The 27,812-nt window shown below is 35.5% G+C and overlaps 2 long non-coding RNA genes across 3 annotated transcripts in view; one reads left to right on the top strand and one right to left on the bottom strand.

The window, feature by feature from the left end:
• LOC140696849 (uncharacterized) overlaps window positions 1–27,812 on the top strand; it is a 97,001-nt gene that overhangs the window by 2,560 nt on the left and 66,629 nt on the right. For both annotated transcript variants that reach the window (XR_012073422.1, XR_012073421.1), the window contains exon 2: window positions 5,201–5,301. This is a non-coding gene — a long non-coding RNA (uncharacterized lncRNA). The remainder of the gene's footprint in view (window positions 1–5,200; window positions 5,302–27,812) is intronic.
• On the bottom strand, window positions 597–1,688 carry LOC140697103 (uncharacterized). Its single transcript, XR_012073922.1, has 2 exons — window positions 1,435–1,688; window positions 597–1,161 (listed from the first exon to the last, which is right to left on the bottom strand). It is a non-coding gene; the product is annotated as an uncharacterized lncRNA (long non-coding RNA).

Consider the following 27,812-nt stretch of genomic DNA (forward strand, 5'->3'; position numbering starts at 1 on the left):
CTTTGGAGGTCGAAAATTGCCTGTAGGGATGAGTAGTAATGTAAATGAATGAAGCAGATTAGGTATGAGTTAATAGAGAGTGGTGGGAACTATGGCAAACTAGAGAGCACACATTATTTAGAGACTTTAACCTCACTCAACTCTACACAGTAATTGCCATTTGGGACCGTGGGCTTAGTACTGCCATTGTTCCAATTTGCCTATAAAAGTCAGAAATCCTGACTTGTTAAGTGTGAAATCTTCTGATTTAAAAATGCTGATAACTAATTTTCTTTAAATTGAGGACCACATTCAGCCTATGGTCCTTCAATTATTGTGTCTCCTTTATACAAACATATAGTAGAAATTCAGGTTTTGGATGTGCAATGTGGTTCTTGTATGCCCTCGAGGCCTCTTCTAAAATTCAAGAGCTTTGGAGAGATTTAACATCAGGTTCTTAAAACCCTTTTTTATCATATCCCTCTCATAGTGGTTCTCAGGGAGGCAGGGGTATTTGGCAATTTTTGGTAGTGACAACTGCAGAAGGGTGGGGTAGAATATGTAACCTAAGGAGCATTAGATGGTAAGTCAGGAGATCAGAGATTTAGAGCCAGTGCTACTAATGCCCCTTTCCCATACATTATCCTCTGTCAGCTGCAGTGAAGACTGTGGGAGGTTTGTCCTGTGATCCTCATTATCCCGTCTCCACACTGCCTATTGCCAGAGTCCCTGGCTGCTCCATGAAAGCATTCTGCTTTGCTGCAATGCTTCCCGGCAACCATTGTGTCTGCCCTTCATCAGTTTGGCAGCCTCTGTGGAAGTCACTCATATTTTACTTGAATTGCTGCCCACTGGAACTTCACAGAAAGAAGTGACTGTGACAAGGTTCCTGCTGACGTCAGTTTATAAAAGGCCTTGACCCCTTATCCCTTGCATTGTCTCCCTTGGAGAAATATGTAGCTTCATAGGCAGATGAATTCTGTGATGGTTGGGAATTCTCCATGTTCATGAATTTTACCCTGATTTCTTTGAAATTCAGTCGTTTATTCTGGCCTCGAATGCATGATTATAGACAATTGACGGTATTTCCCAAGCAGATAGTTCAGGTTTTGTGTCCTGGGCGATGTTCTCTGCTGCCATCTCGTGGCCTCTCTGCTGCCCGGGTCGAGGTCTCACAAAGAGCTTTTCGGCAAGGTAATGGCGTGTGTCAGGGCTTTAGTCGGAGACAGAGGCCGTGCACCCTGTGGGGCGTGCCCCAAATCCCTCCCCTGCCATGAATCCACGCGGGCTGCGGCACACGCCGCCTGGCTCCCAACCTGGACATCCCTAGCAGGTGAGGGGTACAGGGCCCTTCAGGGTCATCCTCGGCTCCTGGGGCCTCTACGTGTTATGCAATGCTGGACTGGAGCCACCAAAATCAGTAAACTCAACTTCCCAGGAGTAATCGGAGCTGACCTTGCCTGCTTGGCCTGATGATTGCTCCGCAGCCTCTCACCCGCCACTCGCCACCCAGGGCAGGGATGTTCTTCATCTCAGTGAGCAGAGATGATTACCCCGGCAGGTTTCTGGATTTTGTTTTCCTGTCTAGGCCCATTTTGTGTTGCTGGGTCCTCACCCTTCATTGTTGACTTGCCCAGCCAGTGCTGCCTCAAGTCCAGTATTTGATTGATGGGTTGAGCAGGACAATGGCAGTGTGTCACTTGAGGCAGTGTTTCCTGTGACTGTGGCAGGATCTGAGCACTGTAGTGATAGAGGTCCATCTCCAGGGCACAGGGAATCTGGGCTACCAGTGACTGAGCAGTGAGCGACTGGTGCAGGAGGGAAGGCAGGAAAACTTGTGTAGTTCGTGCCCTCTCTTTCTCTCTCCCCCCCCTTTATAAAATTTTTATTATAATGTGTTAAAACCTTCCATTTGCTAAAGTAAATGTGTAGAACTGTCCCTCAGTTGTTAGCCCCTGCTGTATGCTTTTCACATGTTCCATCCTTTGTGGGGAGCCCTGACTCTGTGTGCTCCCATTACCCCTAACCCCAGAAGTGGGGGAGGAAGAGGAAGGAAGAGAGGAGGAGGAGAAAAAGGGAGGGGTGGGGGAGGAGGAACTGCTGCCTTTAGTGTTTGTTTTAACCTGCTTTCCCCTCTATGAAAATTCCAGGGGAGGGGTTCTCCTTATATAATTTCCCAGGCTGCTAAGCTGGTGTGTGTAGCTGCTCTTTAAAATTCAGAAGCCATTTACTTAATGGGAGTTGTCTTCTGTTTCTTTTGTTTTTCCTTCTTTGCCTACATTTTTTCAGTCTTATTTCATTTATGTTTTATGGTGCATGTTATTCTTGATTCCACTTATCACTGGAATCTTTGGTTTATTTTTCTTATCAGAAACTTTCTCTCTGTTTTCTCCAAAGTAAATGAGTTGTCATTGTTGATTCTTATCTAGTCATCCTTGCCTTTGTAAAGTTTTCTTGTTTAAAATATTTTTCCCAAGTCCAGGCTCGCCAGATATGATTTAATTTGTTTTGCATTTTTCTAATTATGTACTCCCTGTGTGTATAAAGAAAATGCTCTCCCCCGACTCTTATGCTTTAGGTAAAGCGAGAGAACTTAAAGTCATGACATAGGAGAAATAGGATTGATGTCTTTGTAAATCTCAAAGATAATAATGAGGAAGGGAAACTGGTTTTTATGAATCTAAAAAATGAAGCTGGGTCCAATGGTTACTTATAGAGAAGCTGATTTTAGAACCAAAAAAAAAGAGAGAGAGAAACTGAACATTTTTCTAAGATGAGCTGCTTTAAAGTTAGGCTCTCAACCTCTGGGTATGTTTGAGGGGTTTTGTGCAGTGCACTTCTGCACAGATAGGTGGTTGAAGCAAGTATTCAAATATCAGTTGAATGGTTAGAACAGATGATCTTTAATTTCTTCTCTAACACTAAGATTTGGTTTCTCAGCAGTGGTAATGTTTTTTAATGGACCTATCCATACTTTTAAATCTGAATGACTGGCCCTGGGCAAAATTGTGAAGTAAGGTATAAAGTATTCCGTCTTGTCCCTAGAACAGAGTATCACCTGTGACACTACTGACGTTTGGACCCAGAAAACTCTTTGTGGGGGGCTGCCCCTTGCATTACAGGATGTTTAGCAGCATCCCTGGCCTCTAACCACCAGATACCAGTAGCACTTCTCCCCTTGGTTGTGACAACCAAAAATGTCTCCAGACATTGCAATATGTTCCCTGGGGAGCAAAATAGCCCCCTCCTTGAAAACCAATGTCCAGAGGGATATGATAAGAAATTAGAAATATTAAAAAGAATATTAAAAAATATTTTCATATTTAAAAAGAACCCACAGAGACCTATAGTGCACATCCAAAACCTGTAATCCTCTCCTTGTGCCCCTTATTCCCCCTTCTGAATTTTCTATCTTAACCGGTGTTACTGCTTCATCACACAAACTCCTCTCCATCATTTCATATAGCCAAATGCTCACCACACGCTATAGAATCAGTCCTCCTCTCATCACCACCACTCCTGCCCTAGTTCAGGCCCTCACCACTTCTCACCTCAACCCCAGCAAAAGCTTCCTAAATAGTTTGTATGCCTCCAGGATTATTCTTCTGAGATACATCTCCCACATAGACACATAAATGTGACCGCATAGCTTCCCTGCTTAAAAGCCTTTCAGTCGTCTCCATCCTGTAAAGTCAGGTCCAAGATTTTTAAAAATGGTGCAGTGACCTCTGTGATCTGGCCCCTGCCTTTCCAATGTCATCTCCCACATCCCTTCCCTTGCACTTCACTCTTCAGTGACAGCAATCTGAGGAAGGTGGCATTGGCGTGCAGCCTTAAACATTTTTAAATTATTAATTATACATATTAGTATGATAAACACTTCCACCTCTTTTTTTTCCCCTTTTTGATTAGCCCAAGGATGATGATGATGACAGCAATGACTCAGTGATGGGTGGGCGGGGGTCAGGGCTGTTTGTTGCACACATTAGTGAGAAGTCAGAACAATTAAAACAGCAGTGAGAAGTCAAAGCCATATCATGTCAAAATAGCTAAGTCAAAACATCTCACTTTGACACATATATTTCTTACTTCCATACCTTATTCAAGCTGTTGTATCTAGTATTGCTAACTGCTACCTATTCTTTAAGACTCAGCTTAGTCTTCACCTACTTTGGGAAGCTTCCCTGACCTCTCCCATCACTACCAAGACTGTACTCTTACAGTGCCCTACACACAGATCTATTCTTATTGTGAAGCAGATTAGAATGCACCACCTCAAAATGTGCCATTTGGCATGGAGATTATTTTGAGCTGAAGGCAAATAAGAAGCAGCAAACTCAGAAAGAGCTCTCTGCCCTCCCCCTATCTGCCTAAAAGAAGGATATAAATTTCCCTTTGTGAAAGTCTTTCCCTTCCCCTCTCTCAAAGCAGGAGGAGGAAAAATAACCATTACACTGCAGACAGAGTCAGCACCATGATGGGGCTACACAAATAAACCTCACTAAAATCATCCTTATCTTCCATCACATTCCGCCATATATTTATTTTCCTGCAATCTACCACCCCAAGAAGCTCAAAACCCCTTTCTTTTGTCACTTCTGCACAATTTCTCACCCTTTAAAAAGTGGTATGTAATCCCCTATGTCTAATCACCTCTTTGGGTCTTCATTTCTTTTCTATGAGGGTCCTTTGTGCACATAAAAATTAAAATATTAACATCAAATAAAATGTGTATGCCTTTTCTTCTGTTAACTTGGCTTTTGTCAGTTTAATTTGCAAGCTCCAGCTACTAAACCTAAGAGGTTAGAGAAAAGAACCCCCACCCTACTGTTGAAAGGATCATTTATGTGCCCACCTTTGAAGCAACAACTGTGTTTTATTCAACCCCAGAACCTAGCCAAGTGAATAGCATATAAGAGTCATTCAATACATGTTTACTGAATGAATGAATAAATAGACTAAGTCAGAAGGAACTTTAGAAAGCATTCTACTCAACATAGAAACTCCTGTGCAACATTCTGACAGTCATTCAGTCTCTGCTAAAATGTTAACAGTTATGGTGCCACTGGAGAAAATCATTCAAATATGGCAGCTGGTGCCACAGCAAATTCATGGTTTCAAACTGCAACTAGATCCTAAAGGCAACCCCACGATACTGCTGTTGGCAGTTCTCCATTTCCCCAACTGCTACTTCATTTTTTTTTTTTTACTTTGTTTTCAGTAGTTATTCTAAAGTGCATCTGGAAGAATAAACAAATGATAATGAAAGAGAAAGAGAAAAGAAAGGAAGAAGAAAGGGCTTCTAACCTGAAGAGTAAAAAGGTGAGACTTTGTCTATCAGCTATTAATGTATGTTATAAAGACAAAAAAATTGAAACAGTGTGGTATTGACATCAGAATAGACAGAGCTATGGAACAGAATAGAGTAAAAAAAAAGAGCTCAAATATATACAAAGGTATAATATATTTTAGTGGCACTGTTTCTTATCAGTCAATCATAAACTGATTTTTTTCGAAAAATGATGTTGGAACAACTGCATAATGACTTGCAAATTAAGCTACATTTCTATCATACACCATACACCAAAATAAATTCTAGACTTAAATTTTAAAAATTAAAGGCTTAAAAGGAAGAAAATCAAGACCATCAAAATATGTGAAGAAATATAGGTAAATATTTATATAACCTGGGGCAGATGAGATCTTTCTAACACTAATAGCAGAGACTAAAAACAAAAAGATTGACTTTATATGAAAAATTTTAAACTTTCTATCCAAAAAAATCATAATAAATAAAGGTAAAAGTTAAGAATGACAGAGGGTAACATATAGCTAAAAAATTCTTAGTATTACTCTTGAATCTTACAGAAAAATTTATAAAGACAAAATAGCCAATTTACCAAAAATAAATTTAAATGGCTAATAAAACCTATGAAAGATATTTACTTTCATAGTAGTAAATAAATGGAGTTTAAAACAAGATGACATTTTGTGCCACTCACATTACCGTCTTTAAATGCATAAGACTCATTGTTTATGAGTATGCAAGGAAATAGGCACTTTTTTATACCTCTGACAGGACTGTAAATTGATACAACTGTAATGAGGAAAGCAATTTAACATCTTGAATCTACAGGTTAAAAATTTCCTACCCTTGGCCCAGCAATTCTGCTTCTAGGAATTTTTTGCAGGAATACTTTTGGACATGTGTAGTTACTTATTGTAACATTCATTACAGAATTAGTTTGAAAAGTGCAAGTAGTTCTGAATATCTAACAGTAAGGTAATTGATTTTTAAAGTATAATCAACTTAGAGAGTGAAATATTGTAGTACATTATACTGGCATAAAAAAGAATAAAAGCTGTCCATGGTATAGTCTTAAGTAAAAAAAGCAAGCAAGCAAGCAAGCACATTGTATCCTATTAAAAAAGATGGCAAAAGACTTGAACAGACATTTCTTAAAAACAAAACCATTGCAAATGGTCAGTAAGCACATGAAAATGATGTTGCGGGGCATTAGTCATTAGGGAAATACAGTTCAAAACCACAATGAGGTACCACTTTACCGATTTACACCTACTAGGATAGCTGTAAAAACAACAGCAACCAATGGAAAAGAACAAGTGTTGGCAAGGATGTGGGGAAACTGGAATTCTCGTGTGTTGCTGGTAGGAATGTGAATGCTGCTGTGGAAAATAACTTGGTGGTCCCTCAATAGGTTAAACATAGAATTACCAGATAAGCCAGCAATTCCACTCCTAGGTGTATACTAAACAGGTGTTCAAACAAAAAGTTACACGTAAATGTTCATAGCAGCACTATTCACAATAGCCAAAAGGTAGAAACAACTCAAATATCCATTAACTGATACCTGGATAAACAAAATGTGGTGTATATCTATATGATGGAACATTTCTTATTCCACTATGCTACAACATAGATGAACCCAGAAAATACTATGCTAAGTGAAAGAAGTCAGACACAAAAGGCCATATATTGTTTGATATATCTGAAATGTCCAGAATAGGCAAATCCATAGAGACAGAAAGCATAGTAGTGGTTGCCAGGGGCTGGGAGAAGGAGAGAATGAGGCATGACTGCTTAAGGGCTACAGGGTTTCCCTTTGCGATGCTGAAAATGTTCTGCAACTAGATAGTGGTGATGATTGTACATAATGAATGTACTAAATGCCACTGAATTTTACACTTTAAAATAGTTAAAATGGTGTATTTTATCATAGTAAAAAAAAAAAGCACATTACAAAACAGTAAATTGGTTCTGTTTTTCTAGAAGTGTATCAAAGAAAAAAAGTATAAAAGGATAAATGTCAAATTGCTCCAGTTGTCCATGGTGGTCATTTAGGACTAGTGTTCTAGTTTTTCTACAATAATCTTGAATTACTTGAGTCCTTTTAAAAACATGCTGTAGAATAATATTTCATGAAATAGAGGCATGTTCATAATATATTCACATATTTATTAAACCAAACTGGTATACTTGAATTATCTCAATTTTATTGTAAAAATGCACATATTGCATAGGACAAAAACCTACTGGAAGTATATATGCCAACATTTTAATGGCCATATTTCAGTGGGATGATTATAGGTGAATTTTATTTATTTTAAAAAATACATTTTCAAAATTCCTTCAGTGAACATATATATATGTGTGTGTATATATTATATATGTAATATATATATTATATATATATAACCTCCATAATCTAGATTTTAAATATTTTAAAGTTTTCTTGGGGGAGACATGAAATCACAGTAGCATGAGAAGCTCCCTTTGTCTCTCCCCTTCAATCTACAACTAGTTAAGCATCCATAACTCGAGAAAAATTCTCTGTCCAACACACCAGGTTGCCAGAGAGATCCACACATCTGTACATGTGAAGGTGTGTGGGTTGGAACACATAGAGGAGGTGGAAGGTGGGGGGACAGCAGAGGCAGTGACCATGATCACAGCCCCCTGATCACAGCAGCTGTCCCCACAGCCTCAAGAGAACCCAGTAGCAGAAGGGGCAGCAGACACAACTCCAGCCTCCCAGCCAGCTGCAACAACACCTGTGGCCACAGGAAACTGGGCAGCAGTGCTGGGGGGGCCAAGACTTTGGTTCCTCCAGCTGTGGTGGTGCCCACAACTCTGCTCCATCCCCCCACTGCTGTGGCAATGCCTGTGACCCAGGCGACCCTGGATGAGGCAAAGTCACCTGCCATCCCAGTGCCCCTGGTAGTGATGCTAGCAACAGCAGCAGCAGCAAGGCATCAGCAACCCCAGAGGCACAAGCAGCTATGACAAGGGCACCGATTACACCTTTGGCAGAGGCAGTGGAAGGTGGAAAGTACTGATTCCCAAATATAACCAGAGCAGCTTAGAGAAGAGAAACCAAAAACATGTGCTACAACGCCACCTACTGAAAAACAAAAGAAAGGCCTAATGACCAACCTGTTAAATTGTTAAAAGTAACACAGCTTTACCTAAATAAGAAAGGTGTTCACTACTTCAGATGTGCTGGTAGAGGACCAATTCATCAAGCACCATAAAAAAAAATAGTAACACAGTATCACAAAAGGAAGATAACTCAACAGAAACAAAACTTAAAGTCACAGAAGATTGTATCTATCTACTAGAAAATTCAAAATAGCTGTCATGAAGAAATTCAACCAGCTACAAGAAAATGCAGAAAGACAGCTCAGTGAATTTAGGAATAAAGTTAAGGAACAGAAGAAATATTTACCAAAGAGACTGAAACTAAAAAAATAACCATTAGGAATTCTGGAGCTGAAGAACTCAATAAATAAGATAAAGAATGCATTAGAAAGCACTGGAAATGGAGAAGACCACAGGGAAGGTCAAAGAGAAATCTAGAAAAAATTCACATAGAAGAGGAGATAGAACTGAGTTTTTTTAAATGGAGAAACTATGAGAGCTGGCTAACTACATTAGGAAAGGCAACATAAGGATAATGGGTATCCCAGAAGGAGAAGGGAGGAAGAGGGGAGTAGAGTTTATTTAGAGAAATAATAGCTGAGAACCTCCCAAACCTGAGGAAGGAACTGGATATATAAGTTCATGAAGCTAATACAACATCTAATTATATCAACACAAAAAAGACTCTCTCTAAGACATATAAGATTAAAACTGTCAAAAGTCAGTGACAAAGAATTTTAAAGGCAGCCAGTGGGGAAAAAAAAGACAGTAACCTACAAAGGTATCCCCATTTGGCTGTCAGCATATTTCTCTGCAAAAACTCTACAGGCCAGGAGGGAGCAAAATGACATACTCAAAATAAAGATAAAAACCATCAGCCAAGAATACTCTTTCCAGAGTAGTTATCATTCAGGTATGAGGGAGAAATAAAAGCTTTCCTAGACAAACAGAAGCTGAGGGAATTAATCATCATTAGACCTTTTTATGAGAAATGTTGAAAGGAGCTCTTCTATCTGAAACAAAAAGGCAAAAGTACACAAAACTCTAAGTAAGGTGGTAAATAGCCAGACAGAATCAGAAAATTACAACTCTGTATCAGAATACATTGTTAAACATTTAATTACAGCGTAAAAGTTAAAGGGAAAAAAGAATTAAAAATAAGTATAGCTACTTCAAATTTGGTAGTGAACTCACAACATAAAAAAAGCTAATTTGTGACAACAAGATCGTAACAGGTTAAAAGGACAGAACCTGTATAGGCAAATGAAGACAAGATTCTATCAGCAGAAAAAGGTCTATTTTATCTACGAGATGTTTTATACAAAACTCATGATAACCACAAAACAAAACTTTGGAGCAGAGACAAGAAACATGAAAAAGAGGAAACAGAAAAATGTCATAGAAAACCACGAAATCAATATGGCAGACAGAAACACAAGGAAAAAGAAACACTAGAGATAAAGAGGAACAAGAAAACAGAAGTTAAATGGCAGGACTAAGTCCTCACTTATCAATACTCACCCTAAATACAAATTGATTGAAGTCACCAAACAAAAGACACAGTGGCCAGATGGATTAAAAAATAAGACCCAACTATGTGCTGCCTCCAAGAGACTCATCTCAGTTCTAAAGAAAGACATAGGCTTAAAGTGAAGGGATGGAAGAATATACTCCAACCAAATGGCAGCCAAAATAAAGTGGTGTAACCAATACTCATATCAGCCAAAATTGACTTCAAGAAAAAAGGTAACAAGAGACAAATATGGACATTATATAATGACAAAGGGGATAATCCATCAAGAAGACATAACATTTATTAATATATAATATATGCACCTAATATAGAAGTACCAAAATATATAAAGCAGTTATTAACAGACCTATAGGGAAAAGTTGACAGCAGCACAATAATAGTTGGGGACTTTGGCATCTCACTTACTTCAATGGATAGATTATCCAGACAGAAAGTCAACAAGGAAACATCAGTCTTAAATGAAATATTAGATCAGATAGACTTAATAGATGTATACAGAATACTCAATTCAAAAACAGTAGGATACATATTCTTCTCAAATGCACATTGCACATAGAACATTCTCAAGGATAGACTAGATGCTGAAACACAAAACAATTCTCAATAAATTCAAGAAGATTAAAATCACATCAGATGTCATTTCTATATACAACAGTATGAAACTGGAAATCAACTGCAAAAAAAAAAGCTGGAAATATATGGAAACTGAACAACACACTACTAAAAAACTGTTGAGTCACTGAAGAAATCAAAAGAGAAGTCAAAAAATACCTGAAGACAAATGAAAACATGACATACCAAAATCTGTGGGATGCAGCAAAAGCAGTACTAAGAGAGAAGCTTATGGCAATACAAGCCTACCTCATCACTTCACACTGGTCAGAATAACCATGATTAAAAAGTCCACAAATGATAAATGTAGGGAGACTCCTCCTACACTGCTGGTGGGAATGTAATTTGGTGCAGCCACTATGGAAAGCAGAATGGAGACTCCTTGAAAAACTAAAAATTGAGTAACCGTATGATCCAGAAACCCCACTGCTGGGCAAATATCCAGTGAAAACTCCAGTCCGAAAAGATACATGTGCCCCAGTGCTCATAGCAACACTGTTTACAATAGCCAAGACATGGAAGCCACCTAAATGTCCATTGATAGATGAATGGATAAAGAAGATGTGGTGTATATGTATATATACAATGGAATACTACTCAGCCATAAAAAGAGTGAAATAACGGCATTTGTAGCAACATGGATGGACCTAGAGATTATCATACTAAGCAAAGTAAGAAAAAGAAAGACAAATACACAATATCACTTTTATGTGGAATCTAAAAAAATGACACAAATGAACTTATTTATAAAACAGAAATAAACTCCCAGACATAGAAAACAAGTGTATGGTTACCAAAGGGGAAAGCAGAGGTGGGGAGAAGGATAAATTAGGAGTATGGGATTAGCCGATACAAACTACTATATACAGAGTAGATAAAAAGAAAATCCTACTATAAAGCACAGGGAATTATATTCAATAGCTTGTAATTACCTATAATGAAAAAGAACATATGTGTGTATATATATATTATATATATATATATAATATTTATATAATAACTGAATCACTGTGCTGTACACCAGAAACTAATACAACATTGTAAATCAACTATATGTCAATTTTAAAAAGCCTACCTCAAGGACAAAAAAAAAACAAAAACCCACCAAACCCAAAACCAAAACTCAATGTAACCTTACCCCTAAACAAACTAGAAAAAGAACAAATAAAGCCCAAAGTCTGTAGGACGAAGTAAATAATAAAAATCAGAGCAGAAATAAATGAAGTAGGGACTAAAAAGATAACAAAAAAGATCAATGAAAGATAACAGAAAAGATCAATAAAACTAAGAGCTGGTTCTTTGAAAAGGCACACTAAGTTGACAAATCTTTAGCTAGACTCACTAAGTAAAAAAGAGAGAAGGCTCAGACAAAATCAGAAACAAGAGAAGAGAAATTATAACAGAAACCACAGAAATATGAAAGATTACTATAAGAAGGAATACTATGAACAGTTATACAATAACAAATCAGACAACCTAAAAGAAATAGATAAATTCTTTGAATCATACAATCGTACAACCAAGAATGAATTATGAAGAAAAAGAAAATTTGAATAGACTGATCACTAGTAAGGAGACTGAAACAGTGATCACAAACTTCCAAAAAAAAGAAACAGAAGTCCAAGGACCACATGGCTTTACTGTGAATTCTACCAAACATTCAAAAGAGACTTAATACCAATTCTTCTCAAATTATTCCAAAAAACTTGAAGAGGAGGCAATGCTTCCTAACTCATTTTACAACTCCATTGCCTTGATACCAGACAAGGGCAACACAAAACATAAAATTACAGGCCAATATCACTGAGGAATATAGATGCAAAAAACTTCAACAAGATATTAGCAAACCAAATACAATCATACATTTAAAGGATCATACACCATAATCAAGTGGGACTTATTCTGGTTAGGCAAGAATGGTTCAACATCTGCAAATCAATCAACATGATACATCACATTAATAAAATGAAGGATAAAAATCACATAAAATAGTTGTAGAAAATTTGACAAGATTCAACATCCATTAATGATAAAAATTCTCAATAAATTGAGTATAGAGGGAGCATACCTCAACAAAACAAGTCATTTATGACAAGCCTTCAGCTAGCATCATACTCAGTGGTGAAAAACTGAAAGCTACCCCTCTAAGATCAGGAGCAAGACAAGGATGCCCACTCACACTATTTTTATTGAACATAGCTTTGGAAGCTATAGCCAGATCAATTATGCAAGAAAAAGAAATAAAAAAAATATAAATTGGAAAGAAAGAAATAAAACTGCCACCATTTGCAGTTGACATGATTTTATACATAGAAAACTCTAAAGATGCCACCAAAAAAACTATTAGAAATAATAAATGAATACAGTAAAATTGCAGGGTGCAAAATCTATATACAAAAAATTAGTCCCATTTCCATACACTAACAATGAACTATCTGAAAGAGAAATTAAGAAAACAATCCCATTTATAAATGCAACAAAAAGAATGACATACGCAGGAATATATTTAACCAAGGAAGTGAAAAACTTGAACACTGAAAACTATAGGACATTGTTGAAGGAAACTGAAAAAGACACAAAGAAATGGAAAGATATTTTGTGCAGATGGATTGAAAAATTAACATTGTTAAAATGTTCATATTACCTAAAGCAATCTGCAGATTCAATGCAATCCCTATCAAAATCCCAATAACATTTTTTACAGAAATAGAATTTTTTAAATCCTCAAATTTATATGGAACCACCAAAAAAACCTCAAATAGCCAAAGCAACCCAGAGAAAAAAGAACAAATCCGGAAGTATCACATTTCCTGATTTCAAATTATACTACAAAGCTAGAGTTGTCAAAACAGCATGTTATCGGCAGAAAACCAGATACACAGATCAATGGAAAAAAACTGAGAGCCAAGAAATAAACCCACAAATATATGGACAATTAATTTAGGACAAAGGAGCCAAGAATGTACAATGGAGAAAGGAAAGTCTCTTTAATAAATGGTGTTGGGAAAACTGCACAGTGACATGAAAAAGAATAAAACTAGACCACTACCTTACACCATACAAAAATTAACTCAAAATACATCAAAGACTTGAATGCAAGGCCTGAAATCATAAAACTCCTAGAAGAAAATATAGGCAATATGCTTTATAACACTAGTCTTTTTGGATGGATCTTCTCAGGTAAGGGAAACAAACTAAAAAATAAACAAATGGGACTACATCAAACTAAAAAGCTTCTGTATAGCAAAGGCAACCATCAACAAAACAAAGACAACCTACTGAATGGGAGAAGATATTTGTAAATCATATATCTGATAAGGGGTTAATATTGAATATATGTAAAGAACACATACAACTCAACAACAGCAACAAACAACATGATTAAAAAATGGGCAGAGGCTATGAATAGACATTTTTCCAAAGAAGACATACAGATGGCCAACAGGCACATGAAAATGTGTTCAACATCACTAATAATTAGAGAAATACAAATCAAAACCACAGTGAAATATCACCTCACACCTGTTAGACTGGCTATCATCAAAAAGACAAAAAATAACAAGTGTTCAAGAGGTTGTGGAGAAAAGGGAATCCTCACACACTATTGGTGGGAATGCTAACAGGTGTAGCTACTATGGAAAACTATACAGATTCCTCAAAAAATTAAGACTAGATCTACCATATGTTCTTCCACTTCTGGGTTTTCAAAGAAAACAAAAACACTAAATTGAAAAGATATATGCACCCCTGAGTTCATTGCAGCATTAATTACAATAGCCAAGATATGGAAACAACCTATGTGCCTATTGATGGATGACTGGATAAAGAAGATGTGGTATATGTATATATCATGGAATACTACTCAGCCATTAAAAAGATGAAATCTTTCCATTTGTAACAACATGGATGGACCTTGGGAGTATTATGCTAAGTAAAATAAATCAGATGGAGAAAGACAAATATTGTATGATTTCACTTATGTGGAAAAAACAAACAAACAAAACAAAATAAAACACATAGATACAGAGAACAGATTGGTGGTTACCAAAACGGAACGGGGTTAAGAGGGAGGATGAAATACGTAAAGAGGGTCAACCGTATAGTGATGGATGGAAACTAGACTTTTGGTGAAAACATACTGTAGTGTATTCAAAGGTCAAATTATAATGTTGTACTTGTGAAACATACATTTTACAAATTAATATTACCCCAATTAAAAAAATAAAATTAAAAAAAGAAATATGCCATTTCCCAATCAAACTGAATAAATGAAAGTTGATTGTTGAGATGGAAAAATATTTTTTTTCCTTATATTGAGCCAAAAATTCTTTTTACTTGTTAAATGTAACCTTTAGTTGGGGGAAAATTAAAGGATAAAGCTTTAAAGGTAAATAACACCAAACAATCTGGAAACTACTAAAATGAAAGAGGAAGAGAACATTCAGGGAGACAAGTAAGCAGGTGCTTAGAAAGAAAAAAGTCTCTTGCATAGCTAACTAGCAGAGTCAGAGATGGCACTGTAGGGGACAAGTACCTTTCAAAAAGAGAAAGGCAAGCAAAGAAAAGAGAATGGGGATGCAACAGAATCACATTAAGAGGTACAGGCTAGAAGTTCCTTTTGCAATAGATTATAACAAACAGTGCCAGGGAATTTAAAAAGAATGCAGGGAGGAAATTAGAAAACTATTATACAAACCTGTGACCTCTGATGACAGCTGGCCACTGGGTTGCAGGACAGATGGGCCACAAATGTGATTTGTGTTATGAAAAAGCCTTCAGAAGAGGCCAGAGAAAACAGCAGTTATGAGCAGTCATGTAGCATTTATAATAATAATAATACCCTCATTTCTAATAATATTTACATGTACTTTTGTCTTGCTTACTGTGCGCTTGACCTTGTCTTAAGGACTTGTAGTGTTTTAACTCACTTAGTCCTCACAACATCCTTAAAAAGCAGGCACTATGTTCCCCGTAATATAGTTAAGGAAAATGAAGCACAGGCAAGTTAAATAATGCCACACATTAATGTCAAGCAGCTACTCAGTGAAAGAGCCGATTCATGTCCAGAAGTCCTTTCTCTAGAGTTCATATATTTAACTGTGCTGTACACTCTCTGTGGCCAAAACATCCCCTCCAGCAGTGGTTCACAAAGGGTCATCCTTTCAGGAAGTCCAGTTATTTTCAAAATAACACTAAAATTTTTTTCCCTTTTTCATTTTCATTCAATTATGAATATACAGAGGAAATTTCCAGAGGCTACAGGAAGTGTGATGACATCATCATTTTAATGGCTAATAGAAAATCTGTTTATATAGTCTTGTGTTTTCTGGAATTTTCTAAGGCAAGCTTTTTTCTCAAACCAGAAAGTTTGAGAACCATTGCCCTAAGATAAAGAGAACATGGTTTCTGAAGGAATAATCAAGACTGATTGCAATAATTTATTCATTCATTCATGCATTCAATAAATAACTATTGAGCACTATATTCCAGGTATTATGCTAGGTGTGGGGGTTACAGTGGTGGACAAGAGTGGCATGGTCCCTTGACTCATAAAGTTCAGTGTGATGGTCCTAAAACATTAGTGTCATGGGAATCCCTTGGTAAATTGATTAAAAATACAAGTTAAAAATGCAGATTCATTTTTTAGGGGATGGGACTCAGGAATTTTCATTTTCTTAAAAAAAAAAAAAACTTAAGTTGATCCTGAAGGAAAAGGTCCACTAACCACACATTGAAAAATGATGGTCTAATGGTTGTTTAGCTTGAAGAGAAAACTTGGGAAATGAAAAGGATCACCATAAAGACCTGTGTGACTTCAGAGACCAGAGTAGATACCAGTAGGTTAAAGCTAAGCTGGAGGGGGAGTGAATAGTTCAAGTGGTAGAGTGCATGCTTAGCATGCATGAGGACCTGGGTTCATTCCTCAGTACCTCCTCTAAAAATAAATAAACCTAATTCCCTGCTCCATAAGGAAAAAAAGAAAAAGAAAAAGAAATCTTGAAATTCAAGCAAAAAAAAAGAAAAGCTAATCTGGAGGCCGGCTTCCATCTAATATTAGTTAGGAATGGTCATCCAAGTGAGCCAGAGAGCTCCCAATTAACTGAGCTTTGAGTCTGCTAGAGGGCCATACCATGGACATTGTCATAAAAATTCTTACACTGGGTATGACATTCTTCTATATGACCTCTAAGCATGTGGGAATGTTATAAGAACCAAACGAGAGGGCTGAGAAAAGTCATAACTGATTTAGTGCACCATTTTGACCACTCATTTTCTCCAACAAACTATGTCAACTCAGATGATAATAAAATTCAAAGTGACCCCTTAGGCTAGGACACACTACAAGGACTGGCCAAGTTCTAGAACTTGGGGTAGGGAATACACTGTGGATTAAGATTCATCTTAATTAACTCAACAGATACTTGGATGGTTACTGTAAGCCAGGTGTGATGTTACGTGGTAGGGGGGAAAAAAGGAAAGAAAAGAATCTGTCCCTGCCCTCTAGTGGGGAAGGAGAGGAATTATCTTATTATAATTATAATACTGTAAATCAAAATAAATGCATACCTTAATAGAGGAGTTATTAGGAGTTTAGGATCCTAAGCAAAAGAATGCTTCACAGAAAGTTAACACTTGAGCAGAGAACTTGAATGTTCAGTTTTCAAAGAAAGTAAACAAAGAAAATGTTACAGGCAAAGAAAGAGTACAGTATGGGGCAAAGAAAAAAAGGCTTGAGAAAGCATGGTGTTCTCTGGGAAATACAAATAGATCAGTATTTCTAGAACATAAACTGAATAGAAACAGGTGCTGTAATTCATTGCTGATAAGTGCGTAAATTGGTTCAACTTTGTAGGAAGGCCATTTAACAAAGGCTATCAATATATTAAATGCATATACTTTTTGGTCAGGAATGTGTGTCCTCCAGCATTGTCTGCAATAACAAAAGACTTGAAACAACCTAAATATCCATGAAAGTCGGAGCTGGTTAAATAAGTGATAGAATATCCAAACAATGGAAGAGCAGTCATAAAAAAGAACGAAACAGATCTATAGGTACTAATGTGAACTATTTTTCGAGACATATACATTGTTAAATGAAAAAAATCTGGCTGCTGAGCATGATGAATATGATATTATAATTTTGAGTGTGTGTTGACAGGGGGTGATTTCCTATAGATGCATAGAATATCTGGATGGGTTCACAAGGAATAGGTAATAGGATCTGTCCCCTGAAGGTAGGAACTAGGGATCCGGAGTGAGAAGCAGTGACTGACAGATGCTAAAATGGTCCCAAATCATCCCTGCCTCTTAATATTCGTGCCCATGTGTAATCCATTCCTCTTGGAGTGTGGACAGGATCTGTGACTTGTTTCTAGACAACAGACTACAACAAAAGTGATGGATGTCACTTCTGTGAGTATGTAAAACAGGACTGTAACTTTCATCTTGCTAGCAGCCTCTATAGAACCTCACCCTTGCTGGATTTTATGAAGTAAACTGCCTTACAGAAAGACCCATATGCCTAGGAACTGAGGATGAAACTGGCTGGCATTCCACAAGCACAAGGAAAGAATCCTGCAACAATGGCGTTAACTTAGAAGTGTATCCTTCCCCAGCTGAGCCTCAGATGAGACTCCAGTCCTGGCTGAGAACTTGATTGCAGTCTTGTGAGACCCTGAAGCAGAGGACTCAGATGCACCATGCTCAGGTTTCTGACATACAGAAAATGATATAAAAAGTGTGTTGTGTTAAGCTTCTGAGTTTACAGTAATTCACTGACAGCAATAGATAACTAATATGGAGCCTGACATTTTTCTTGTAATACAGTTTTAATGCTTTTAACCATGTGCCTGTAAACCTACTTAAACATGATAAATATATTCATTAATCAATAAATAATAAATACGCTAATAAAATACATAATCTTAAATATCTTAATGATTAATTTATCAATAACTAATTATATCAGATGACTTCCAGAATGATGGCAGAAGAAGCTCTCCAGATCTGCTCTCCAGTGAAACAACCATAACTGGTAAAAATTACAAAACAAACAAACAAGCAAACATTTACAGTTTCTGGAAATTCTCACAAGGACATACATCAAGTGAAGAAATAGTTATTCAAGAGAATCTATTTAAATCACAGTAAGAAGAACAAGAGTCCATGGCAACTGAGCCATGACCTGCTCCTTCTCTAAACCCTCCCAGCACTGTGTGATGGAAAGTCCATTCCAAGCAGTTTTGCCAATAAGACAGGGCACTGTCCACCCCCAAATCCCAGCCAAGGACTATATATCTCACTGGGAGGGGCATGCTTCCAGCATTTCTCATCTCTCCAAATTCCATGTTGTAGAGGCTTAAGTTGAGGCAGATGTGGCCAAGAGCCTCCCTTCTTCCACCTAGTTCCCACTCATTGAGTGAAGGCTCTGCCTGAGGCATGGCAGGCTGAGAATACTGGGGCCCCAACTACCCTCACCCCAGTGTGTTTGTAGGGTGGTAGTAGGGTGGAGTTCCACACTAACCGAGGCAAGCCAAGAAGATTAGAGATTACTGCTCTACCCAGTGCCTTGCTCATAAACCAAGGAATCATCCCAGGAGAAGCTGGCTACTGTCTTCACCCAAGTTCTGAAGCAGTGGCTGAGATCTTTCTCAGTGGTAGAGGCAGTTCTTAAGAACAGAGATCTCCAAGTGAACTCACTTTAACTGAAAAAAGAATGTGGTGGCCATATATGACAGGTCCACAGGTAAGATCAGACTCAACAGTTAAATGCCCCTTTCCTTTTTTGCCCAATTCCTGCCATTTGGACTGTGTTCCCCTTTCTCTTCTCATATCTAGCTATCTGCCGGCTCTAACAAAGTCACTAAATAAACAAACAACAACAAGCCCTGGATGAAGAGGATGAAATTAGAATCCAGAATTGCTTTATCATCTAAAATGTCCAGTTTTCAACAACAACAAATTACAAGAAATGTAAAGAAAAGGAAAGTGTGACTTATACATAGGGGTTTGGGGTGGGGGAGAGTGACAGAAACTGCCTAAGAGGGGGCCCAGATATTGGACACAGCAACCAGAGGCTTTGTAGCAGCTACTATAAATATATTCAGAGAACCAAAGGAAATCATGATTAAAGAAGTAAAGAAAGCTATGATGACAAGTTCTCATCAAATAGAGAATATAAATGAAAAGAAAGTACAAAAAAGGAACCAAATGGAAATTCTGAAGTTGTAAAGTGAAATAACTGTAAAGAAAATTTTACTAAAGAAGCCCAAAGGTAGCTTTAAATTAGCAGAAGAATCAGTGATTTGAAGATAGATTGACAGAGATTTTGCAATACAAAGAACAGAGAGAAAAAAGTGAAGAAAAACGAAGAGAGACTCAGAAAATGTGAGGCATACTTAAGGGCACCAGCATATGCATAATTGGAGTGAAAATAGAGGAGAAGTGAGAGAATGGAGAAGAAAAAATATTCAAATAAATAATCTTTTTAAAATTCTCAAGTTTGATGAAAATATTAATCTACACACCCAAGAAGCTTAATGAATTCCAACTAGGATAAATGCAAAGAGATCCACAAACAGACCATCATAATAAACCTGTTGAAAGACAAAAACAAAATATTGAAAATAGCAAAAGAAAAATAAATCACATGCAAGGGAACCCCAGTAAGATTAACAGCTAACTTTCTGTCAGAAAAAATGGAAGCCAGGAGGCAAGGGATGACCTAATCAAAATACCCAAAATGAAAAAACTGTGAACCAAGAATCTTTATCTAACACGACAGCCTTTCAAAAAAGTCAGATAAAGACATCCTCAGAGAAACAAAAACTGAACTTGTTGTTTGTCGACCTGCCTATAAGAAAGACAAAGGAAAATTTTCAGAATGAAAGCAAGTGACCCTGGACAGTAATTAAAATCCACATGAAAAAATGAAGAGAACTTGTAAAAGTAATCATGTAATTATAAAAGCATAAATGCATATTTCTTCTCCTTTCTTCCCTTAACTGGTTGTAAAATCAAATATATTAAACAATATATTGTTGTATTGTCCAATTTGTAAAATATAGAAATGTAACATATTTGACAATAACAGCACAAAGGAGGTGGGTGGGAGCAGAGTATATTGGATAAAGAAAGGATACTAGATGGTAACTCAAATGCACAAGAACAAATTAAGAGAATCTGAAATGGTAAGTAAGAAGGTTAATACAACAACCTCTGTAAATATATACCTACCCTTTTCTTCTCTAAGTTTCATCAAAAGACAACATTATATAAAGTAATAATCATAACAAATACTGGGTTTCTAACATGCAGATATAATATGTGTAATAATAATAGCACAAAAAGGGGAAGGAAGAAATAGAGTTATACAGGTAATTTAAATGGGTAAATAATATGGTATATGAATTATATGTCAAAGATGTTATTAAAAATAATGAATTATATCCTTTAAAGATATGTTAAAATATTTATAGTCATTTACTCATTAATTCCACTTTTGAAAATTTACCCTAAAACAGTGGTCATAGAACCATGAAATGATTTTATATACAAGAATTTTTGCTTTAACAAAAATTTGGAAACAGTATAAGACCCAAAATAGTAGACATTTGTTGTCTTCCCAGTATCCATTCCCCGTCTTTCCACTTTTAAAGGTCACCCCAGCCATGTGCGTTAGGTAAGATAGATTTCACCCAAGCTGCAGTGTTCAGAGGGTGAGAAGGAGATAACTGGCTTCATCCTATCCATGTGTTCTAACATGCCTGGCCAACATGATTGTTGGAAATGATTACTTAGCCATTTGAGGCCAATTATATAGGAGTAGAAATTTGCTGAGAGCTTCTGGGAAAGAAGCTCCCTCTCTTCCACCTGACATGAAAAACAAAGTATGTAGTCCATCATGGTGCTGGTTGACTCCTTGTGGTCATGAGAAAGTGAACCTCAGGATGAAGCTGAACCATAAAATGGCCTTATTATCATCACTGTGCTACTGGTCATGCCTTACCTAAGTCTCTATGGCTCTGAATCTCTCAGTATTCAGGTCAATACATTTCTTCTATTACATAAGTCAATTTGAATTGGGAGTTCTGTTGCTTGTTACAAATTATACTAATGGTTAGATGCTAAGAGGAAAATGGTTAGACAAATTATGGTATATCCAGAAGATATAGTATTAAAATTATGTTTTCAAATGTTTAGTAACATGAAAAATTCTCATGATATAATATTAAGTGAAAGGAAAAAGAAGCAGAATGCCAAAATGAAAGAAGGATATTATGCTGATTTTTAAAAAAGTAACAATAGATGTGCCTATACATCTAGAAAGAAGTATTATTGCATGTTAACAGCTGTTATCTTTGGGTAATGGGATTATAGGCAATTTTGATTTGCTTCTACATATTTATCTTCCAAAATTTCTACAATTAATATGCATTATTCTTATCATTTAAAAAGTGAGTTTACATGGAAAATAAATGATTTACTTATATGTTATTGGTATAACTAGATAGACATTTTGGAAAAAATGAATATTGATTCTCACTTTCTGCAGAAAAATACTAATTATCCTAGGTGATTTTAAAATATTTTAATTTTTTATTTTATTTTATTTTATTGAAGTATAGTCAGTTTACAATGTTGTGTTAATTTCTGGTGTGCAGCATAGTGATTCATACATATATATATATTCCTTTTCATATTCTTTTTCATTATAGTCTATTATAAGATATTGAATATAGTTCCCTGTGCTATACAGTAGGACCTTGTTGTTTGTCTATTTTATATATACTAGTTAGTATCTGTGAATCCTGAACTCCCAATTTATCCTTCTACCCTCCCCTTTCCCCACTAGTAACCATAAGTTTGTTTTCTATGTCTGTGAGTCTGTTTCTGTTTTGTAAATAAGTTCATTTGTGACTTTTTTTATATTCCACATTAAAGTATTTTTCATTATCTTTCTGGCTTACTTCCCTTGGTATGACAATCTCCAGTTCCATTCGTGTTGTTGCAAATAGCATTATTTTATTCTTTTTTATGGCTTAGTGGTATTCCATTGTATAAATGTGTGAGATACACACACACATATATATATATACACACATACATACACAACTTCTTTATCCAATCATTTGTCAATGGATATTTAGGTTGCTTCCATGTCTTGGCTATTGTATATAGTGCTGCTATGAACATTGGGGTGCATCTAGGCAATGTTAATTTTAAAAATAAAAATATAGGAAAAGTGGAGTATAATTAAATTAAATGTGATTGAGGAATACCCTCAGACATCACCATATAATGAATATTTTTTTCTCAAGGGTACATAATATTTTGTGTATTAAATATGTTACCAAAAGATCTGTGTGTCTCTCTCCTAGAAGAGAAATTATAATTTAAAAAAGAGAAACAATATTTGAAGACTTTAATATCCCACTTTCAATAATAGATAGAACAACTAAACAGAAGATGAACAAAGAAATAGAAGATTAGCATTAACTAGACCTAATAGATATCTTTGGAACACTCCACTCAACATCAAAATATACATTCTTCTCAAGTGCATAGGGAACATTCTTTAGGGTAGACCCCACACTAGGTCATAGAACAAACCTCAATAAATTTAAAAGGATATAAATAATGCCTAGTATAGTCTCGAGCCAAAATGGAATAAAATTTAAAATAAATGACAGAAAGAAATTTGAGAAATGCACAGACTGGGAATTAAACAACACACTCTTAAGCAAAGCAATTGGTAGGTATATATTTAGCATTTTGTGAAACTACCATTCTATTTTCCAGTGTGGTTTTACTAGTTTACATTCCCATCAGTAGTTTTTAAGAGTTCCAGTTGCTCCACATCCTCACCAACACTTGGTAAGTTCAATTTTGTTAATTTTATCTATTTCATTAGGTTTCTAGAGGCATCTCATTGTGATTTTAATTTGCATTCCCTTAATAACTAATTATATTTAACATCTTTTCATGAGCCTTTTTGGCCTTCTGTATGAGCTGTCTGTTCAAATCATTGGCCATTTTTCTTATTGGGCTTTATTTTTTTTAATTGAGCTTTGAGAGTACTTTATGTATTCTTCATACAAGTGCTGTGTCAGAATATATGGCGAAAATATTTTTTCCCAGCCTCTGGCTTTTCAGTATCTTAAGTGTCTTTTGATGTTCTGTTTGGATGAGGGTCAACTTATTCATTTTTTCTTTTATGGATTGTGCTTTTTGTGTCATATTTAAGAAATCTTTGGCTACCCCAAGGTCACAAATGTTTTCTCATAAGTGTTGTTGTTTTAGTTTTTACAGTTAGACCTATGATCCATCTTTATTTTTATATGATGTGAGGTATGTGAATCAAAGTTCATTTTTATGCATATGACTAACCAAATATTTTAATGACATTGTTGAAAAGACTCTTTTTCACTGAATTTTTTGGTACCTTTGTCAAAAATCAGCTATCCATATACGGTTGACCCCTGAACAACGTGAGGGTTAGGGATGCGCACTCTTCGTGCAGTCAAAATTTCAAGTATAACTCAACAGTTGGTCCTCCATATCCATAATTCTGCATTTGCAGATTCAGTTAACTGAAGACAGTGGAGTACTGTAGTATGTATTTAGTGAAAAAAAATCTGCATATAAGTGGACCCACACAGTTCAAACTCTTATTGTTCAAGGGTCAACTGTATTTGTGGGTCTATTTCTGCACTCTATTCTGTTCCATTTATCTATTTGGGTGTCTTTAGAGCTATAAGACAGTGTCTTGATTACTTTAGCTTTATAAAAAGCCTTGAAATCAGGTAGTGTTAAGCCTCAAATTTGTTCTTTCTTTTTCAAAGTTGCTTTGGCTATTCTATGTCCTTTATATTTCCATATGAATTTTGGAATCAATTTGTCAGTATCTATTAAAAAGCCTACTTGGATTCTGATTGGGATTACATTGAGTCTAAAGATCAGTCTGGGGAGAAGTCACAGCTTAGTAATGTTACACTTATAAACAAAGAACATGGTATATATTATTATTTATTTAGATATTGTTTAATTTATCTAAGCAGTATTTTATAGCCTTCAGTGTACAGATCTTTTGTGCTGTATCAGGTTTTTTTCAGGTAAAAATCAATTGACTAGAAACGCAAAGGTTTATTTCTGGATTCTCAAGTCTGTTCCATTAATCTACATGCCTACCCTTATGCCACTACCCCACTGTTTTAATTACTATGGTTTTATAGGAAGCTTTAAAATTGAGTATATATTTCTTCATATATGTCCTTCTTTTCAAAATTATTTTGGGTATTCTGGGTTCTTTGTATTTGTACTTAAATCTTAGGACCAGCTTGTCAATTTTTAAAGAAAAAGCCTGCTGAGTCTTTCCTAGGGATTGCTTTGAATCTATAGATCAATTTGGGAATTACTGCCATGTTAATGATAATCATTATTTCAATCCACAAACATAGAAAACCTCTATTTTTAGATCTTCTCTAATTGTCTTAGCAAAGTTTTGCAGTTTTCAGTGTACAAGTCTTGCATTTATTTTATTCAACTTATTCCTAAGTATTTAATTGTTTTTGATACTATTGGGAAAGGATTGTTTCCTTAATTTCATTTTTGGATTTTTCCTTGCTAACATATAAAAATAAAATTAGTTTTCCTGTATTGATTTTATATCCTGTAATGCTACTGAACTTGTTTATTAGTTCCAGTTTTTTTTTTTAAGTAAATTCCCTAGGATTTTCTACATGCAGATTCATACCATCTATAAATGAAGACAATTTCCTTTCTCCCTTTCCAATCTAGATGCAGGTTAAATGGCACATAGGAAATAATAAATAATAAAGAAGAATGGCAGAATTAATGAGATAATTAAATAACATGATTGTTAAAAAATACATTAGCAAACTGATACTAAACAGTGCTATCCTTAACCTGCTAATGTTTCTCTACAAAAAACCTGGAAAACACATTACATTTAACAGTCAGATTGTTAAAAAAAATTCCCTTTAAACCAAGAACAAGACAAGGAGTCTTTCTTCATCACTCCTATTCAATATTATGCTGAATTTCCAAATCAATGCAGTGAAACAAGAAAAAAACACCATCAAGGGGTACAAGGATTGGAAAGGAAGAAGATAACATATTATCTTATTATCCAATTAAGGCAACCCCAATCTACAAACAAAATTTGTCATTAATAAAGTTTAGCAATCTATTTGAACAAAAATAAATATACAAAAGACAATTCTACTTCTGTACACAAGCAACAAACATTGAGGTGGTGTTATTTTTTACAATATGATTCATAAGGTACATAGATATGCAAAAATATGAGATCCCTAGATATGCAGAATTTCTAAAAAGTTAAAACTTTAATAAATACAGTAAAGATAATTTAAATAAATGCAGAGATATACCATGTTCATGGATAGAAAGACATTCTAAAGATAATGGATTCTCCCAAACTGATCTGTGATTTCAGTACAATTCCAATCAAAATTCTACTAAGTTTTTTATGAGACTTAACAGGCTAACAAATTTTAAATGTAGAACAAAAAGGCAAAAGATCAATAGTTGCCAAGATACATCTAAAGAGATTTAAGTTAGAGGCCAGGTGATGGGGGAGAGGGAATATGTGCCCACAAGATACTGATTAATTGAAAAGATAAAGTAATTAAGACAGTGTGGTACCAATGCAGAGAGATACAAGTGGACCAATGAAACAAAATGTAGGACCCAGAAAAGGATTCATGCATGTTTGGAACTTGATTTATGACAGAACTGGCATTGCAGATCAGTGGGGTATTGAGTGGCTATGCAAGAAATGGTCTGGGATAAATGGGTATCCATTTTTAAAAAAAAAGAGAAATTTAATCCTAACCTAATGACAAAAACAAATGTGAAGGCAAAACTTTAAAAAATATTGAGAAGAAGACATAGGAGAATATCTTTATGATTTTACATTTGGGAAGGATTCTTCAGATATGCATTAAAAATTAAAACTAGAGAGGATATTGCTAAATCTGCTAATATTAAACTTAAGACCTGCTAATCAACACATCATAAAAAAGTAAATATAAATTACATTTTAAAAGATATAACTAGGTGAAGATAATTTGTCACACATTTAATCAATAAAAATTAGTTTTCAGCATACCAAAAAAAAAAAAACCCTAAAAAAAAAAAGACATGAATTATGAATAAGCACCCCAGAGAAGATAAAACAAGAACAGTTCTTAGTGGACTTGTAATATTATCTCTTTAGCTGGATTGTGAGTGATTGCATTTTATTTTTAATCATTATATGGTAGGTAGACATAAAAACATTTAAAATAATCTTTTGTAGATTTTCAGTATTTAATAACAACAACTTCACAAAAGAAGAACAAAATAAATGAAAAGAAAGCAGAAAGAAGGGGTTCATAAAGAAAAACCTGACATTAATAAAATGGGAAACTGATACTTACAGAAATAAGAAGAAAAACCACAAACAGAATGTTGTGTGGGGGAGGGTATAGCTCAAAGTGGTAGAGAGTATGTTTAGCATGCATGAGGTCCTGGGTTCAATCTCCAGACCTCCTCTAAAAAAAATTAAATAAATAAATAAACCTAATTACCTCACTCCCCACTAAAAAAACCTAAATTAAACCTAATTTTTTAAAAAACAGGATGTTGTAAAAGGTTGATAAAATCTTCTGTTAAGCATTATTAAGGAAAATAAAACAAATATATTAAGAATGTGTAAGGCAATAGAACCACAGATACAAACAAAAGAAGTAAAAGTAGCTAATACACACTAATGAAAGAGTTACTCTGTTAGACACTGTTTTAGATATTATGCCATTTAATTTTCACAAGTTTTATAACATGAGATAGGTTTTATTGTTATCCCTATTTCCCAGATGAAAAAAAACTTAGCACAGAGAGGTTAACCATGTAACTTCCACAAGGTTACATTGCTAGTGAGTGACATAGCTGGGGTTGGAATCTAGGCAGTATATATGTTTAATCATTCCTCAATATTGTCTTTCCTTAAACATCTATCTCATAGAATATTAGAGTCCAGAGATCCTTATAGACCACGTAATCCATCTTTCTATTTTATAGTAGAGGATTCTTTTGGGGATTGTCCTAAAAAATTGAACAAGTTGTCTGGAGAGACCTAGAGGAGTAAGTGTAGATGGTGCTGACCTAGAGAACAAATACAAACATTAGAAGAGAATATTATGTGCAACTCACATAAATCATCAA

Source organism: Vicugna pacos, chromosome 6 (assembly GCF_048564905.1).
Source record: "Vicugna pacos chromosome 6, VicPac4, whole genome shotgun sequence".
NCBI lineage: Eukaryota > Metazoa > Chordata > Mammalia > Artiodactyla > Camelidae > Vicugna > Vicugna pacos.